Genomic DNA, 17,643 nt, shown 5'->3' with positions numbered 1-17,643 from the left:
GTCCTATGTTAACCTAACCTATTTTATGTCCTTCCCAGCTCTATTTTGTTTCTCCTAATCTCAATTAGAGTATAGGCTATCACCGTTTGCTCTCTGGTCTACACCACACTCTTGCTATCTCGCTACATTGCGCCTAACATTTTTCGTTCCATTGTTCTTTGCTCGGTCCTTAACTTGCTTTCGAGCTTCTTTCTCAATCTTCCAATTTCTGTCTAAATGTTAGCACCAGCAGAATGCATTGATTGTACACCTTTCTTTTCGATGATAATGGTAAGCTTCCAATCAGGATCATACGTCTACCGTATGCGCTCCAACCCATATTCATTCATTTGTGAATTTTATTTTCATGATCAGAGCCCCCATGAGTAACTAACCTAGGTAAGCGTACTCCTCCACAGACTCTAGAGGCTGACTGGCGATCTTGAACTGTTGTTTCTTTGCCCTGTTATTGATATTTTTTTGTCTTCTGCATATTAATCCTCAACCCAACTCCAACGACCTCTATGTTAGGCCTTCAATCATTTGTTGTAACTTGTCCTCAGTGTTGCTTAACAGGATAATGTCGTCTGCATTCGAAGGTTGCTGAGATAATCGCCGTTGATCCTCACTCCTAAGCCCTACTAGTGCGCTATAACCTAAAAATATTCCCAATTTTTCTATTCCGACTCTGTAATCAGCCCTCTGTGATTCGTGAAAAACTTTTGGATCACCCCCACTTCACCTGTCACGTGACGTCACGACAACCGCGTTAGCTCCCCATCTGATTTGACGTGTGCAGACTGATTATGCATGATTTGACCGAACAATAGAAAAATGGTATTTCTGATTCGACACCTTTTCGCCATTAGCCTCCGGCTATTAGTCAAAAGTTTTCGGGCTGCCCCCACTTCACTTGCCTGTCACGCGACGTCAGAAAACCTCAAAACTCACCGCGTCAAAGTGACGTGTACGCATTAAAGATGCATTAATATGCCGAACAAAACTAAACTTCCTTCCGAATAGCCGCAGGCTGCCCCATTCGGAAAGGAATAAAAGATAGCTGCTGCCAATCGCTGAGGCGCTAGGTACTCGCAGCTGCCGAGAGCATGGGTTTATTTGCGTATTAAAAAACGTCTTGCGTAGCCGTGTAACGACTTCGATCCCTTTCGGCACGTTTACGACCTCATTCTGCCAACTCATCATTGATGAGGATCCGTTTTAGCGGCATTCTTAACCTTCCATTGCATGCCGTCGCGAATTTCGACCAGCCACCGCCAGCTAAGTAAGGAAAAGCGAACCAATCGCAGACGCCGGCACCACCCTGTTCATCCCGTTATCGACTATCACTTCTCCACTTGAGCGTGCTCCTCGCCTCTTGTGAGCCAATTAGCTAAGACAAGCTGCTCAGTGTAGGCAATGTTATTCGTTTTTCAAGCAAACAAAAGTGACCTCCTATGAACAAGGAGAGCGTTTGATTGGTCTGTTCGGACAACCCTGTAGGTGACCGTCCGGTGTTTGCTCCAGCGGCTACAGAAATTTGACGTCAGGAGAATGAAATAAAAACATATTGGAATAGTTTACCGTGGTAGGGCCCCTAGTTTAATTGCTTGTCTATGTAGCCGTAAGATTTTTCTTCTGAACATGGGGTGGCCGGAGGGAGTCCGGACCACAGCAACCGTGCTCCTGCTGAATCTCCGTAAAAAAGGGCTGCCATTTCTAGCCAGTGCGACAGAGGCTAAGGGGTGTAATAAGCGTACTGAAGAACCGGTAGAACATGCGGTCACAAGAAGAAGAGCAAGAAACAGTGTAAATATGAGGATCTTTGGTTGAGAAATGATCGCTTTGCATCTGAACAATATCCTAACACTCAATCGTGATGCCAGATGGCATACACCTATAAGCTAGGTTGTATTCTGTGACAAAACCTGAATATGTGTAGAACTATATGTGTAAAGACTTGTTTCTTCATTTCTTCAGCTTGCATCTAGCTTGGCACATGGTTGCTGGCGGTAATAGGCTGCGTTTTTCATTACCATTTCTTCATTTAAAGCCTTACTTGTCCTTGTCAACGCATGTTATCAGTGTAACGGTTATGGCTACTGCCACTTTCGCATCCATTTTCGCGTTTCTGCACCTCCTTTGCATGAAAGCACGCAGCGCAGTTTGCTACCGATTCTGAATTTGCAGTCGGGCAAAGTGGACAGCTGCAAAACGTCACTGATCCAAATTACGAGTATCAAGGTTTCCAAAGGGCTAAAATACGTATGCGAATTTATTTATTGAACTAGTTATTAAAGATTTATTATTTAGAAGGCAATCATAATGCACTACAGGCGCATATCCGCCGTCACAGTTGGCACCGCCACGACTCGTGTATAGTGGAAGGGCGAGAGCGTCGTAGCCACGCGTGGTATGCTGTCGATGCGAGCGAAAGCGTGCGAGGTTGCGTCAAGAATGATGACCTGAGCTCACGCGTGCAAAGAAAGAAGGGGGGGGGGAAGCAGTAGGCCATCTCCACTGTGCACACTGCAGCTGGGGGAGGGTGGAGGGGGGGGGTGTCTTTATAGCGGTGGCTGCGTATTGCGCTGGTAAATGGTGCCGCGTGGGCCCTGTATTGAATATGACGAGTATTGAAAATGGTGCGTCATGGGCCGAAAGCTTGATGTGCGCTGTGTTCTCGCTGCTTAGTTGGCGTTGAAGCGAGCGGCAGCAGAAAGCTCAATTCGATCGCCGCTCCTGCCGCTCCTACGAACGCCCAGGATTTCCACAGCGACTGTCCGCGATCAACGAGCGAAGTGTTCATGTTTGCATTTGCGCACGTGACACCATGCTTGGTATTTTATTTAGTAAACGAATGTTAACAATAGTAGGCAGCTGATAAAACCACTATCCGTACATCGTTAGCTGTTTAATAATTTCCTATAGATATCGATGCATCATGTTTCGGGCAAGGTTGAGAGCTCTTTTATTTATTTTTCATCCATTCATTGATTATGCCAATCATTCGCATTCTTCATATAACAAACATGTGTAAATAGACAGTATCGTTTCTGGAAGTGTCCAACACCTACCCGCGGCTAGAAAACCTAATCATACGCCAACATAAGGACAATAAAGCCGAGGAAGACACACTGAAAATAAAAACTTAAAACTTAAAAACTGAAACATTCGACAGAAAGGAAATGCAAAAATACAACAGACAGCTTGTTTCTACTTAGAGCCAAACCCACATCAACCACATTACTCCTGCATTCTTTACCGATTCCCCTATGGCGGATTTTGTCGTGTGGCTAACATTTTTGTATTTTTATGCTTATACTAGATCTGGCCATGAATATGTTACCGAGTACCATACTGTACCATACTGACTTGATCAGGCTCACAGCGCACGAAAGGACAAGAGCACAGAATGAAATGGGACGCGATACGTGGTACATGAGGTCTTATCACCTCTAGATATAACACATCAGTTGCCTATTGACGGAAGTATTCGCTCTGTTGACATGAACTTTTTATTCCTTGACGAAGATATCTACTGGAAGTACGAGGGGCGCGCCAAGAATTCACTGCTCTCATATCAATCGGCGCACTCAATATTGGTCAGGAGTAGAAGTGTGGAGGCATGCCTGTCCAATGCATTATGTACGTCAAGTCGTGAGTTTTAGCTGTGCGCTTTAACGGCCAGATAATCCGTCTTTAGTAGGTGGGTTATCCCACGCGTATACTTGTCAGCGTTGCTGAGGATCTTCTGAATTGAAAGTCGTCTGGCAAGCCTGACTCTAGCCGATTTAAGGAAAGTTGTGGTCATCCCGTATATCCACGGTATATCGCACCGAATAAAAAAGACAAAGCACCGTGCGAATGTCAAAGTAGTCTTTTCCTCTGCGACAAAATTGCAATGTCTGTGCATACAATGCAGGCCTGGCCTACCTAAAAAGCCAGTTTGCAATAAGAATCATCAGAACAAGTTTGTTAAGCGTGCTAAGGCAGTAGTGTGCTACCTTCCATGAACATGTAGTAAGAATGATGTGGGACAAAGCTTAAGGTCTCTCAATGAGCGTATAAAGGAACGCCGTTATAACGTAAACGAAGAGCGGGAAGGGTTCCTCGATGCGCGCTGCAGACAGTACAGGCAATCCGGTGTCAGTGAACGGGATGACCAACGTACTACGTGTGTTCCACAGTATATATCCTGCTCCATTGTTGGCCACAGCAGGGGTCAGGTAAATCACGAAATTATCGAAGCCGAAATAATTTATAGGCAAGGGTACCAGGGCCTTTGAATGCCACCAATCGCGCTTTCGTTTGAATAATTATCCTATGTGCGCAAAGATATGTGCGGAGGTAGTGATAGCAGAGTAAAGCATAAGGAATTGAAGGAGTTCATTAGAAGCCATTTAATGAGTGTAAGAATTCGGACCAGGCGATATTAGCGTGAGATATGAATGCACGCATGGATGATATAGACTGATGTAGTGATTACAATGGTTATCTGGTGCTGGATCTCTGTGATGAAAAGAACGTTACAGTACTTAACAGGAAAAATGAGTGTCATGGAAAGGTAACGTGGCCATACTAAAATAGGAAATAATGCGTCGATCATGCCTTGTCTCACAAATGGCCTACGAATGACTACACCAAATTACTGATGCACACTGAAAAGATAACATCTGTAGCGACCATAAACGTTTATTCTTAAGATTCGGAAGCGATACTGAGCCAAAACACTAATGAATTGCATCAAACTTTCCAAATCTGAAAGAAAAGCAAATAACAGTGTTTGCAAAAATTATGTAGAAAAAGATGGAGGCTTTTCCTACAACAGTCTAGGAATATAAAGCACTGGTAGATATGATGGAGTGAGATAATACAGGCCAAGGTAAAACAAGCTGCTTCATTCAAAAGAGGAAACCATGGGCACCATAACGTAAAACTATTCCAAATTTTTTTATTCCAATTCTGCAATCAGCCCACCGCGATCGGACAAAAGCTTTTTGGACCACGCCCAGTTCATCTGTCTGTCACGCGACGTCACGAATACCACGATAGCTCCCCATAATATATGACGTGTACACGCTAAGTATGCATAATTTCACCGGAGAAAACAAAAATAGTTATTTCTGATTCGACGCCTTTTTGGCATTAGCCCGCTGCTGTGGAGTGCATCGTCACTGCGAGGCATATGGTATACATTCTTGCACGTAATCTTGTTGAGAGCTCGGTAATCGACACAAAATCACACGGATCCATCTTTCTTTCGGGCCAAAACGATGAGAGGCGACCAAGAGTTAGCAGAGGGGCGGAATATCTCACGTTGCAGCATGTCGGCGACGTTTTGCTGAGTAATCTGGCACTGGGCTAGAGACAACCGATAAGCCAAGCGACGTACAATAGATCTGTCGTCTGTCTTAATGCGGAGCGTTGTGACGGAAGTCTGACCGAATGTGGAAGAATGGGCGTGGAATCAAGTTTCATGCCTCGTGAACAAGCTAAGTAACTGTGGTGTCTGCGAAGGGGTCAAATCGAGGCTGATTACGACTGCAAGAGCAGAGGTCGAGGGAGAATGTCCAGCATAAGTGATTTCAGGCGAAACCACCTTCAGGAGAAAGGCACAGAGAGGCTCGAAATGAACAACGCAAGCCAAAGTCGCGCCTTTACGAAGAAGAATTTTCTCGCTTGTTGTGTTCCTTCAGGCGAGAATCCTAGTACCACTGTCCTATCTAACTAGGTCTGATACAATGGATATCCCCTTTGTGAAACAATGCGCAGAAGGTAATACTAATGTATTTCCATAGTCTAGGACATCGGACGTGATGGTCAGAATTTGCTGACTGCGTGGCGATAGCGCGGTATCTTCTGCAGCGAGGAGACGAAGTGGCTCGTACTTTTCGTTGCCAATAGAATATCAGTGTCGGTCATAGGTACGACACGTTGCTCACAAAAGATAGCTGCAGAAGCAGAGGCAAGGAAATGCCATCCTAAAATTAGCTGGTGGGAGCATGGCGACATCACAGCAAACTGTACGTGGTGGATAATGCCGTCTAGTATTACACGCACAGCACAAAATGCGGAAGGGTGGACAGAGTCCCCTTGAGCTGCAACCAGCAGTGGTCCATCGTAAGGCGTAACTTTCCTGAGACGCTTACACATATCAGCATGCATAACAGATAAAGTGGCACCAGTGTCCACCTAACCTTCAACTTGCACAACCTCAAGAAACACAGGCATCATATTACAAGGGTGCACTGGAAGATTTGTAGTAATGTCGGTGAATGCAGTTTTTATTCCGAAAATTGCATTACTTAGTTTTCCGGGCGATGACCAGAGGTGAACGTGGCAGGCCAGAGCGGGGACGAGGGGTGGCGGAAGGGCGAAGGTGAGCGGCGCTTGGTGCTGCGGTAACCGTTCGGTGTCTCGGTTGTTGCGTGCGGAAATGTGGAATGGCGCGGAGGGGACGCGTAACGCGGGTTTTCAGAAGTCGCACCACCAGCATACGCATCGTGTTCATTCATGTCATACCCGCGAAGCTCATCTTGTTGGCGCTTGCAGAAAAAACGGATATGTAGCTGCGATAACCACTGTTATAGCATAGAGGATGAGATGGTCGCCAAGGCGGGCACTGGGGCCACTCGATACGCTGGGAGATAGTGCGGTCAGATGCCGCGATGAAGGCTCAAGTGGTATTCAGAGGACATTGGCCGGAGGACCGACACCAACCTGCGCGTACGTCGGTAGAGACAACGTGAAACGGACGCCAGTTGGAGGCGCTGTAGAAACCTGGGCGTATGTTGGTAGGGGGCCAGGAGCAGGAGGGTCAACATACGAAGAGCAAGTCATGGACGCGAGCTTCTCCTTGATGACGTCGCGCAACGCTGCACCAGAAGGCTGAGGAGGAAGGACAAACGGTGATGGAAAGCCAAGTGATTGAAATTACTCGCGGATAATCGCCCTTTATCAATACACGCAGGTCAGGGTCCGCCATAGAACGGTGCTCGCAGTCCGGCTGCAAGCGTACCGACTCGAGCACTTCGACGTGCTTGCATGTCAAGACGATTTCAGCGACGCTAGCCGGGTTCTTTACGACGAGCGCGTTGAAGGCCAAAGTCCCAATGCCTTTCAGAATATGACTTACCCTATCCGACTCAGCCATATCATCATTGACACGGCGACAGAGTGAAAGCACATCTTCGATGTACGATCTGTAGGACTCACCGAAGAGTTGTTTGCGTCTATCAAGAGTTTTCTTTGCAAGGGTGGAGCGAACCGCCGGCGTTCCAAATACTTGTCGAAGCGGCCGCTTGAAGGTGGTGTCGTTCGGAGAAATCAATCTCATGGTTGAGAAACCAGGTCTTCACCACACCCGTCCAATAGAACGAGACATGGTGGAGCTTGAGTAGATTCTCCCACCGATTAGCAGAGCTTACGCGCTCGTAATGTCCAGCCACTCATCAACAACTTCACCGCAAAGACCAGCGAACAGATGGGGATCACGCTGCTGGCCACTGATGGTCAGAGAAGGTGCGGCTTGCGGTGTCGCGGTGGTTGCGGTAGGAGCGCCAGGGTGCTCGTCCTGCGACATGCTGGCGGACAGTCGGCACAAGCGGCGACAAGAACGAAGCTCCAGAGAGTATGCCAGGCATACAGAGGACAGGGGATCAAGAAGATCCTCCACTTTTGTGACGTCGCCGTAGGGGCAGACCTTTATTGAGCCTAAGAGACGCGGCGAAGGACTTTCGGCACAGTCCACTATGATGATGCGCCTACCCGCACGATAAAGGGCATACACTTGATCATGATAATATACAGATGATGAAGTGTACAATAAATGCCCACCATATATATATATATATATATATATATATATATATATATACATACATATATATATATATATATATATATATATATATATATATATATATATATATACATATATATATATATATATATATATATATATATATATATATATATATATATATATATATATATATTGTGACGAAGAAGATCGGCAGGCTGAAAAGCCCCGTTGCCATCGCGTGGCACGAACCCAGTTCGTTCGCTGGTCGCGCCCTACCTCCTGGTGCTGAGTTTGTCGCCGAATATACCCCCTTTATAATTGGTGGAGATGCTGGGTACAACCAGAATTCTTGAACTTCGTAATCGGACACTGCAGCCCATCTTCATAATGCCGGAAGAAGGACCACCACAGCCACAATCCGCTGCCCCGGTTACTACCGTGGTCTGCCCCGGCCCGTTGCGGTAACGCGACCCACCCATCTTCAGTGGTACAGAAGACGATGATGTCGAAGACTGGCTCGCTGACTACGACCTGGTGAGCATCCACAAGCACTGGGACGACACCAAAAAACTTTATTACGTGTCGTTTTATTTGAGCGGTGTCGCCAGCGTGTGGCACCGCAACCACGAACGTGATCTGACGACGTGGACGGCCTTCAAGAATAACATGACAGAGTTATTCGGGCGCCCCGCGGTTCGCAAGCTTCGCGCCGAGCAATGTTTGCGTGGCCGTGCGCAACAGTGCGGAGAGACATTTACGAGCTATATAGAAGATGTTGTCGACCTCTGCAATCGCGTTGACATCGCAATGCCTGATGCCGAGAAGATCCGCCATATCTTGAAAGGCATTGAAGACGCCTTCCAGATGCTGTTGGCGAAAAATCCCTTGACAGCCTCTGAACTCGTCAGTCTGTGTCAAAGCTTTGACGAAGGGCGCAACCAACGCGCAGCCACCCACCAATCTACACCTCAGGCCACTTCAATGTCGAGCTTGGCTGCTGCCCCGGATAACACTTCGCTGCTGCTACACATCAAGGAGTTCGTCCGTGAAGAGGTGGCTCGTCAGCTTTCCTTGATTCCACTTGCACACGGCCAGCTGAGCACTCCATTGGCACCCGCTCTCAAATCTATCGTCAAGGAGCAGGTAGCCGACCACATTTCGCTTTCTCTTCAACAGGCTCCGACGGCCGCTCCCCTGACGTACGCCGAAGTCGCGATGAGGTCTGCGCTACAGACCTACGGCCCCCTTCGCCCACCTTTTGCGCTCATCCGTATCCCCTCCAGTCCGTCCACTGGTGAACTATGCACGACCTCAAGATCATTGGCGCATGGAAGACAGCCGTCCGATTTGTTTTTATTGTGGCCGTGCTGGACACGTGGCACGTCACTGTCGCCTGCTCACACCGAACGTCCCGAACAATGTGCGTCCATATGCACCGCGTTTCCAACAACGCCGCCACTATTCGGACGCCTTTGAATCTCCTTCTGCCGTCGACACCGCATTCTCCGCCGCTCGCCGTTCACCTTCTCCTCGCCGTCGCTCGCTTTCCCCCATGCGCCGGCGGTGGAGCCCTTTGCGCCAGGAAAACTAAGTATGGCAGTTCAGGAGGCGAGAACTGCGCTGCCAGCGAAATGTATAAGGTCTCACACTCGTCCGAAGAATGTTATTGAAGTCGCAATCGAAGGAACATTGACGCTAGCACTTGTCAACACCGGCGCTGCACTTTCAGCGATAGATGCCCGTATTTGCCGCAAGATCGGAAAAGTGACGACGCCACTTTCTGGACAGTCTCTTCGAACTGCCAACGCGCAGCACGTCGAGCCATCCGGCGCCTGCAGTGCTCGTGTCGTAATTCAGGAGGTGCTCTATATCCTAGAATTCATCGTCTTGCCATCATGTTCACACGACGTCATATTAGGTTGGGACTTTCTCTCCACACATCATGGGATCATTGAGTGCGCCCACGCTGAAATCGAGCTTTTTCAGTTTCCGACCGATATTATCACTGACCATAAGGACCATTGTCGCAAAATCGCTGTTTCAGACGACACCGTTATACTTGCCTGGTCTTCCACTCTTGTCAGTATCTCTTGCGAATCTGTAGATGACGGCACAGTACTCTTCGCTCCGTCGGAACTCTTAGTTCGCCGCCGTTCACTACCACTGCCGTTCGCCGTCCTCGAGTTCAAAGCTGGTGCCTCTCTCATGCGCGTCTCCAACCCATCGGCTGAACCAATTACTTTACGCCGCCGTGAAAACCTTGGCAGAGCAGAGCCACTGACCTCATCTTCAATATTTGACACGATGGGCGACTCCACTTATCTTCCTGCTTTCGAGGCATCGCCTCCTCAGTCACTGCCGCGTTCTTTCACGCCAGCTATTGCCAGTGACCTTACGACGACGCAGCGCGACGAACTTCTTCGCTTGTTCCAAGGCCACTCTTCGTCTTTTGACTGCCAAGCAACATCACTCGGCCGCACAACGACTGTTTCGAACACTATCGACATTGGGAGCCATGCACCAATTCGACAGCGTCCCTACCGAGTATCGGTGACTGAAAGACGCGTTATCAATGACGAGGTGAACGATATGCCCAATCGCGGTGTCATCCAGCCTTCTAGTAGTCCTTGGGCATCACCAGTTGTCCTAGTTAAAAAGAAAGACGGCACCATATGATTTTGCGTCGATTATCGAAGGCTTAATAACATTGCCCGAAAGGATGTATACCCGTTGCCACGTTTTGACGACGCACTTGACTGTTTGCAAGGAGCGGAGTTTTTTTCCTCCTTAGATCTCCGCTCTGGCTACTGGCAGGTGCCCATGGCTGACGCTGACTGTTCGAAAACCGCGTTTGTAACACCAGACGACTTGTATGAATTCACTGTAATGCCATTCGGTCTGTGCAATGCGCCCGCCACCTTCAAACGCATGATGGACGGCATCCTACGCGGCCTGAAGTAGCATACTTGCTTCTGCTACCTCGACGACATTGTCGTCTTTTCTCCTGATTTTCCGACCTATCTTCGGCGTTTACATCAAGTTTTCACCTCTCTCCGGAATGCTGGTCTCCAGCTTAACTTAAAGAAGTGCCGATTTGCAGCTCTAAAACTGACTATATTAGGCCACGTTGTCTCCAAAGAAGGCATTCTTCCTGATCCTGCTAAACTTCGCGCCGTATCCGAATTTCCAAAGGCCACTAACTTGAAAGCACTACGCAGCTTCATTGGCCTATGCTCTTATTTTCGACGTTTCGTTCGCAATTTCGCTACTGTGATCGCACCATTAAACCAACTTCTCCAAGGCGACAATGAACTTTCTGCTTGGTCGGAAGCCTCTGATGATGCCTTTATGACTCTTCGTCACCTACTCACGTCTCCGCCAATCTTGCTCCATTTTGATCCCAGCGCACCTACAGAACTTCACACTGACGCCAGTGGTGTCGTCCTTGGTGCCGTGCTCGCACAACGCGAGAACACTAATGCCGAATACGTAGTCGCCTATGCCCGTCGTGCCCTCACGAAACCTGAGGCCAATTACTCAGTAACTGAAAAAGAGTGCCTGGCTATCGTATGGGCTCTTCAAAAATTTCGTCCATATCTCTACGGTCGATGCTTTGACGTGGTGACGGATCATCACGCTCTTTGCTGGTTGTCCAACCTATAAGACCCGTCGGGCCGCCTCGCTCGGTGGGCCCTCCGAATCCAGGAATATGATATCCGTGTCACCTATCGCTCTGGACGCAAACACGCCGCGCCAATGCCCTCTCACGCTCCCCAGTTACTTCAGACAGCACCACTTCTACTTATAGACATGACATCTCACCACTTGACATCCTCGACCTGACATCGGAGCAACAAAAAGGCCCATGGACCGTCATGATGTTCGACTTTTTGTCAAATCCTCCGGCAACTTCGGCACCTCGAGCGCTACGCCGACCGGCGCAGCATTTCACAATCCGGGACGGACTTTTACACCGCCGCAACTACCACAATGACGGCCGCAAATGGCTTTTAGTAGTACCTCGCCACCTACGACAAGCGTTCTGCTCCGCTTTTCATTCTGACCCGCAATGTGGTCACGGCGGAGTGTCAAAAACTTACACACGGCTTCGCCTACAATATTATTGCCGAGGGATGTACACCTTCGTCCACAAATACGTACGCTCCTGCATTGCCTGCCAGCGACGCAAATGTGTCCCGCATCTCTCCACCGCACTTCTCCAACCACTTCCCTGCCCAGCTCAGCCATTTGACCGTGTCGGCATTGATATATATGGGCCTCTTCCGTCTACTGGCGCTGGCAACCGATGGATTATTGTCGCCGTAAATCATTTGACACGGTATGCTGAAACCACCGCCTTGCCTGCCGCATCAGCAAAAGACATCGCCTCGTTCATTCTAAACAAATTCATTCTCTGCCATGGCGCACCACGTGAACTGTTCAGCGATCGGGGCCGCGTATTCCTCTCAGATGTCCTGCACTCTTATCTGAATGCCAAATTATTAACCGCACTGGCTTAACAGAACGATTCAACGGAACTCTTGGTGACATGCTATCAATGCATGTTGCATCTGACCACTCCAACTGGGACCTTGTACTTCCGTTCGTCACTTACGCATATAACACTGCCTCTCAAGCCACTACCGGATTCTCACCATTTTTTCTGCTTTACAGCCACCATCCCTCCAACACCATTGATATGGTTCTCCCGTATCGGCCAGACCCTGCTGAATGCTCACCGGTTTCTACGGTTGCTCAGCACACCGAGAAATGCCGTCAACTGGCCCGTTCGTTGACGTCTGCTCAAGAGTGCCGCCAAAAAGAACGCTATGACCTCAGTCCTCCCCCTCACCCCTTCCACGTCGACTCACTCGTGTGGCTTTGGGTCCCGCCTGTTGCTGCTCCTGGCCTTCCGTCCAAGTTCCTCCCGAAGTACCACGGGCCCTACCGCGTGGTTGCACAAACATCACCAGTGAACTACGTGGTCGAACCCGTTTCCCCATCTTCCGATCTGCGTCGTCGGGGGCGAGAGACTGTGCACATTGACCGTCTGAAGCAGCATTACGATCCGCCCACCTCTTCCTAGGTCGGCAGGATGGCTACTCATCAATTCCGGGGGGATTGTGACGAAGAAGATCGGCAGGCTGAAAAGCCCCGTTGCCATCGCGTGGCACGTACCCAGTTCGTTCGCTGGCTGCACCCTACCTGCTGGTGCTGAGTTTGTCGCTGCTGCTCTAAGAGCCGAATAAAACCCCTTTACAATATATATATATATATATATATATATATATATATATATATATATATATATATATATATATATGTATGTATATATGTATGTATATCCTTCTTCAGCTGCTCTACTTAAAGCAATTTCGTGCAATTCCGAAGATTTGTTCGCTGAAATGGGGCGGCCTTCTATGAGTCTCCGAGTATACGAGGCCTTATAGTACGAGAGAATCCCATTTCAGAGCCTGAGTCCCCTCGCGCCACGAAGAGTCTCGCTTCTCTAGGTGTGGTAACCTTGACTCGAGAAATTGTTTTATACTTCGCTATCACTAATACTGCTTCGCCTTTCCGGAAAAACTGCAGCATCTGCCTTTTTTACGTGAGTCCAAGTATAAGTGCTGCTGCGCATGACTGCTGTTGATCCTGATTTGGAGTGAATTTCAGTTACGGGGTGAATTATGGAGTGCTCCAACTGTCATGCCCCAATACTTAAAAAAGAGCAAATACTCGCTCCTAGAAACTCTAATGAACACTGTTTCCAGTCCAGTGGACTAGACTCCAGTAATTTTTCCGTTACTGAAATTTAATTAGGTGATTATAATTATTTACCTCAAGAAGTATTGTCGTAATTATCGAAGCGTCACAGGGGCATTTGTGGGCAGACCCAATCGACAGCTAATTGCGGCGTTTCCTATGCATTTGTAAGCGCCGTTGAACAGGAGCTGCTTTCTAGTGAATGTGCTCGAATGGTTATCCTCTGCAGCTGCGCAGTACTCATTCCGTTTTATTACATCTTTGTGCTTTTATGGCCGTCGGTGGAAATCCATGGCAGACATCCGTTATCCTTGCCTTGACCTCAGTTGACTTCTTTCTCGATCATGTAAACACAATCTTTCACATCACTCAAAATAAAGAAATCGAGTGGGGAGAGGGCAGGTAACCTAGTCGGCCAATTTAGAGGCCCGTATCTTCTAATTTACTGCGCATGAAAAGTCGCGTCCAGCCAGCTTCATGCTCGGCTCCTGCTGCGTACTGGTGCCCCATCTTGCTGGTACCACTAAAGTGAAAGACGTGACAGCACGTCTTTACTGAGAAACTCATCCACCACTGGTTCAATGATTTCATCCACGTAACGTTCTCCAGTCAGTGTGTGATCGAAGAAGATGGGACCGGTTGTAGCACCGGCGTAAATTTTGAACCACATATTGAACGACCACTGGCACTGGGCCGTGTGCACTTTATCCAGTAAGGATTAGAAAGAATCCAACACTGTGCATTACGCAAATTTACCTGGCCACTTCTCCGAAAATTGGCTTAATCTGTCTACTATGATGTTGCTCAAGAAGTCCGGTGACACATGAGCATTGGATAGGACCCAACTCCGAAAATCTAGATGATTCTGCAGGTCGCTATCTTCCAAGCAAACATGCAGATTAAGGTGGTACGGGAGAAAGGCCGAGTAATTTAGAATCCTCCAAATTGATGACTTAGAAATTGGTACCTGGGCGGCCACGTCCTCCATGCAAACAGGTATTAATGTCACGGCGCTATACCTTCAAGAAAGGGGCGTCACCCTGTCCAGTGCCAAGTGCGAGCACATAGTGGTAACCGACCAAAGAGAACCGCAGGCAGAAGAGGAACGAAAACTAATAACACTTCAAGTGAAGCAAGATATTGTCCTGAGAAAAACGTATATCAAGGTCCTGGGCTTTTTGCTGCAGGACAATGGTAAGGCCGACGTTTGGGTGCGGCAAACAATTCGGCAGCTCCACGAAGTCAAGAGGCTACTTACAAGAACAACACAAAGGGTGAGAGGTATCAAAGAGCACCAGCTCAGAAGACTCACCATGGCCCTGGCTATACCTCGAATAATGTACCAATATCCATACTTACAAGTCACCAAAACACAAAAAGGCAAACTTGAAACCATGCTCCGGCAGATAACGAGAGTTATTCTAGGCACCCCTGCATATTCGCCATCCAACCGAGTTGATGAGACGGCAGTGCTGCCTAAACTGGATGAGCTGAAACAACCCCACCAAGAGGCACAATTTAGTCGCCTGAAGCTATCTAGACAGGGACGGGCATTAATGCGTGATCTAGGCTACGATGTCCCACAATGCCCAGACAGGGAACAACAATATCCCCCGTGGGACACGCTAGACCATATTACCGTCGACCCAATACCTCGAAATATGGGGGCAGACACACAACCAGAAAGACGACAAAGTCGAGCACTACACCTCAAGGACGACACCGACTACTGGATCCTATACGCGGACGCCTCTCCAAATAATCGAGGCTTCTGCACAGGGGTGGCAACCGACTCTACACCTTTATCATGGGGCCTACACTTCAATATTACGTCCCAACATCAAGCGGAACTTACAGCTATCGTGGAAGCCGCTGCCATGCCAAATCCACACGAACGAAATCTGCTCATTCGAACAGATAGCCAGGCTGCATGCAGGGCACTCGCCGCCAGAAACGTTTCCGCGGCACTACCTTCAGCATTAACAACGCACCTCAACGCACACCCTAACATTAGAGTGCGGATTCAGTGGATTCCGAGTCACACAGGGATCAGAGGGAACGAAGTGGCACATGCCACATGCCGCGCAAATCTCCCGGGCCCTCCTCTGTGGTGGCCGGACCCACTGAGTCTGACCGGACCCACTGAGTCTGAATGAGCAATATGCCTTCGCGCGGGCGGAAAGGCGCGAAAAACTTGATGATTTACTAAACAACTCCATGAAGTATCCACAAGCGGATACACACATGAATCGAAGAGAGGCGGTACTATGGAGGCGTGCACAGACGCACTCTCTCTTGTCCCCACACTTCCAACACTACATACAAGGTTTGCCTGGTAAACCTGCTTGCATGGCATGCGGCGGCTTCCCGGATAATGCTCACATTCTGTGGGATTGTCCGGGGAGCCGTCTCGCTATTCAGGCTAGCCTTGCCAAACTCTCACCCATCCGTAGACCTACGACGCTTGAGGAGTGGCTGGCGGACTCCTCCCCCGACTACGTACGTGCCATGATCGAGCTCATCACGACGCTCGGCTTGGCAGACAACTAGAACAAAGCGGGCGAACCCGGACCGGGGTTCTTGAATAAAGTTTATTCTCTCTCTCTCTCTCCATGCTATGTCATAAATGCTAGTACTCAAAGACGGATTCCTCCGCCGCTATTTCTGGAACCGGCCGGTTGTTCTCAGATTTTCATAATTTCTTATAATTGTCGACGCGTTTGGTCGACCGCCCCACTTCCATGAGTGACATACATATGCGGCCTTTCTTTTGGTGCCATTTGCAGCTCCAAAGCCAAGGATTATGTTTTCCTTCTGCTCATTACAGAACGACACAGTGACTAGGACGAAACAGAAAACGCAGCTTTATACCTTTGCACTGACGTTCATACTCTTTTGTGGTCATCGACCTTGTGTCAAAAACAAGAAACAAATCTGTGCGCTTTATCTGAGCTGGTAGAACAGCTATCACGGCTTCTTCCCAACTAACACCAAACGCGACGTCTTATGTCAGCCGGGGCGCGGAAGATAGCTGGATTACGATTTTTTTATTTCCTATATTTTGTTCTGGCTAACTCAGAGGGAGCTTCATCGAGGGCACTGATTTATGATGCGAGTGGGAGCTCAGTAACGTGGTATTTTTCGTATTTTTTGTAACGTGGTATTTTTCGTATTTTTCGTATTTCGTATTTCGCAGGGTTTATTTACCAGTGGAAAAAGTACTTATATAGTACGTCACTGAAAACGCCAGAATTAGATGTCTCTTGGTTGTACCCCCAAATGTCTTATTGAAACTTTCTTAATTAGTGTAGTACGTCTCGAGTTCTGTAATTGATTGCAATTGCATAAATAAATATCAGTAATAAAAGAAATCAGTAGCCGCTAATCCACTGTAACGGAAATAATATGCACTATGTTTTCTTCATGTAAAGCAATTGCTCTGTTTTTGCTTTGGGTGTATAAGAGTTTATTGGGACACCCTCTACATATTTAGACATCTGCTTGCAAGTTACCGTGTTTCAATCCGTAATAAATGGTGTAAACTTGTAGAAGAGTTTTTTTTTCATCCTTTGTTTGCATTACTTACTGGAAAGATAAGCAGTGAGGAGACACATATCATTCACGTGCATTTCACAGGCCGTTGATCAATAGCTCTGCCGAAGGGGCCACTTCAGTCTGCAGGTTCTTTTCAGGGTAAGAAAAGGCACGCTAAGCAGTTTGAAGCGAGGTAAACATAAACCAACATATTCATTCTCTAGGCATAGGCTTTCCATTTCTTAAGAAATTATTCTTAATTTGCTGCCTCCTTAATTCTATTTCAAAAATATAACCAGCTTTGTCATGCGCTGCTGTGCTAGAGCTCCCAACAAAGGTTCGCTTTGCCGGCATGCGGCTGAAGCTGGGCGCCGAACGAATTCGCCCTACCCGACGCCGGGTCGTGTTCGGTTTACATCCGGTGGCGCCGCCGGAGCGGCGCCGTTGAACCACTTCACCGGGATTGCCTGATGCAGGTGCCTCTCGTCCATTCGTCGAAATTCGCACAGTAACCCATGGTGGGTTCTGATTGGAGGTTCGAGCCGATGGCAACTGCATCGACTCCT

At 48.2% G+C, this 17,643-nt stretch overlaps 1 protein-coding gene across 1 annotated transcript in view; it reads right to left on the bottom strand.

The window, feature by feature from the left end:
• LOC135906586 (uncharacterized) overlaps positions 1-17,643 on the bottom strand; it is a 695,467-nt gene that overhangs the window by 529,977 nt on the left and 147,847 nt on the right. The gene's annotated exons all lie outside the window — the stretch shown is intronic.

The sequence above is a fragment of the Dermacentor albipictus genome, chromosome 5, assembly GCF_038994185.2.
Source record: "Dermacentor albipictus isolate Rhodes 1998 colony chromosome 5, USDA_Dalb.pri_finalv2, whole genome shotgun sequence".
Lineage (NCBI taxonomy): Eukaryota > Metazoa > Arthropoda > Arachnida > Ixodida > Ixodidae > Dermacentor > Dermacentor albipictus.
This window is presented reverse-complemented; position numbering and strand designations above follow the sequence as displayed.